Source organism: Rhincodon typus, chromosome 20, assembly GCF_021869965.1.
Source record: "Rhincodon typus isolate 14 chromosome 20, sRhiTyp1.1, whole genome shotgun sequence".
Taxonomy (NCBI): domain Eukaryota; kingdom Metazoa; phylum Chordata; class Chondrichthyes; order Orectolobiformes; family Rhincodontidae; genus Rhincodon; species Rhincodon typus.
This window is the reverse complement of record NC_063351.1, coordinates 49,004,464-49,006,711: the sequence shown is the minus strand read 5'-3', so window position 1 is coordinate 49,006,711 and position 2,248 is coordinate 49,004,464.

Genomic DNA, 2,248 nt, shown 5'->3' with positions numbered 1-2,248 from the left:
ACCCTTCTTCAGAATTCTGAAGAAGGGTCTAGGCCCGAAACGTCAGCTTTCCTGCTCCTCTGATGCTGCTTGGCCTGCTGTGTTCATCCAGCTCTACACCTTGTTATCTCAGAAGTCCCTTTGTGTTGGTTTCTGCAGTCTTGCTCCATGGAAATAATATTCTATTCTTTTGTTCTGTCTTCCAAAATGAAAAACTTCACATTTTTCCACATTATACTCCATTTGCCAACTTTTTGTCTACTTACTTAACCGATCAATATCCCTTGTAAACTATTTACATCCCTCTTGCAACTTCCCTCTCCACCTACTTTTGTTTCGTCTGCAAATTTGGCTCCAGTACATTTCTTCCTTCCTCCCAGCCATTAATGCATAGTTAAACAGTTGTGGTCCCACTCTGATCCCTGTGGAACTTTACTGGTAACAGATCACCAACCTGAAGAAGAACCCCTTATCCCCACTCACTGCTTTGTGCCCATGAGCCATCACCATCTTGCCAATATACTACCTCAATACCATGGGCTTTTATGACAACCTTTCTGATGTAACTTGTCAAATGCCTTCTGGAAGTTCAAATCTACAACATATATGCTGGTTCCCCTCTATCCACTGTGATTCAGACTTCTTCGAAAAACTCTAATAAATTAATTTCCCTTGCTGGTACTCCTTGATTAGATTATGATTTCAAAGTGTTCTGCTGTTACTTTCTGAACTGATAATGAATAATTCTTTCCAATACTTTTCCAGCAATAGATGATAGGCTAATCAGCCTATAGTTTCTCACCTCCCTCTCTGTTTGAATAGGCAAGAGGGAATTGACAGATTTCTAAACCTCTGGTATTTGTCCAGAATCCAACTATTTTTGGAAAATTACACTCAATGCATCTTCTACCTGTGTAGCTACCTCTTTTGCGGTCCTAGGATGCAACCATCAGGGCCAGGGGACTTATCTTCCTTTAGCCCCATTAGTTTGTCTCATGCTACTTATTTAATGATGGTGATGGTACTTAATTCCTCCCCTGTATTCTGTGGTATTAATGGATTGTTCAAAGTATCCTCCACTGTAAAGATTAATGTAAAGTATCTGTTTAACTCCTCTGCCTTTTCCTTTTCCCCAAAACTGTCTCCTCAAATTCATTTTCTAAAGGGCCTATGTTCACTTTGATCTCTCTGTTCCTTTTCATATTGTTAAATAAGCTCTTACTGTCAGTTTTATATTGCTTGCTAGCTTGCCCTCATAGTTTATTTTCTCTGCCTTGATTATCTTTCCAGTCCTCTGTTTTTGCATTCTGAAATTATCCCCATCTTTAGGGCTATCACTGACTCTTGCCTCCTTATATGCTTTTTGTTTCAAATTTACACATTCCTTAACTTCCTTGGTTTATCTCTCTCTCAGAATCTTTCCTCCTTACTGGGATGTATTTTTGCTGAGAGTCATGAATAACTGCTTTACATGCCTGCCAAGCTTGCTTACTGTCATTCCCGATCATCAATCTGGCCAGTTCATTTTAGCTAACCGTCCTCATTTAATCACAATTCCCTTTAAGTTAAACACAGTTGTTTCTGACCCAAATTTCACTCTCTCGAACAAATATTAAATTCGTTATGTTATGATCGCTAATTCCTCAGGGGTCCTTTACTCAGTGGTCATTTATTAAACCTGCCTTATTGTGCATTACCAGACCAAAGATAGACAGATCCCTGGTTAACTCCATGATATATTGTTCTAAGAAACTATCTCTTACACACTGCATGAATTTGTTGTTGTAGCTACATTTCCAATTTGATAACCCAATCAACATGAATATTAAAGTCACCCATAATTATTGCTCTGCCCTTTTTGCATGGTCCTACTTTTTTTGATTTATAGCCTTTCCTACAGAGTGCCTACTGTTTAGGAGTCTGCGCAGTACTCCTGCCATGTCTTCTCTCCTTTGCTATTTTTTCACCTCTGCCCAAATGAAGTCTATGTTATCTAAGGCTCGATCATCTCTCACAATTGTCCTCTTTCCATTTCTTATTAACAGCACTACCCCACCACCTCCTCCTTGTCTCCTGTCTTTCTGAAATGTCAAATATCCCTGAATGTTAAGTTCCCAGTTTTGCTCTCTTTGTAACCATGTTTCTGCAATGGCTATGAATCATGTTCATTTCCATCAATTTGAGTCATTAAATTGTCTACCAAATTCTGAATGCCTTGTGCATTACGATACAAAACCTTTAAGTTTGTTCTACTGTCAAATTTCTCCAC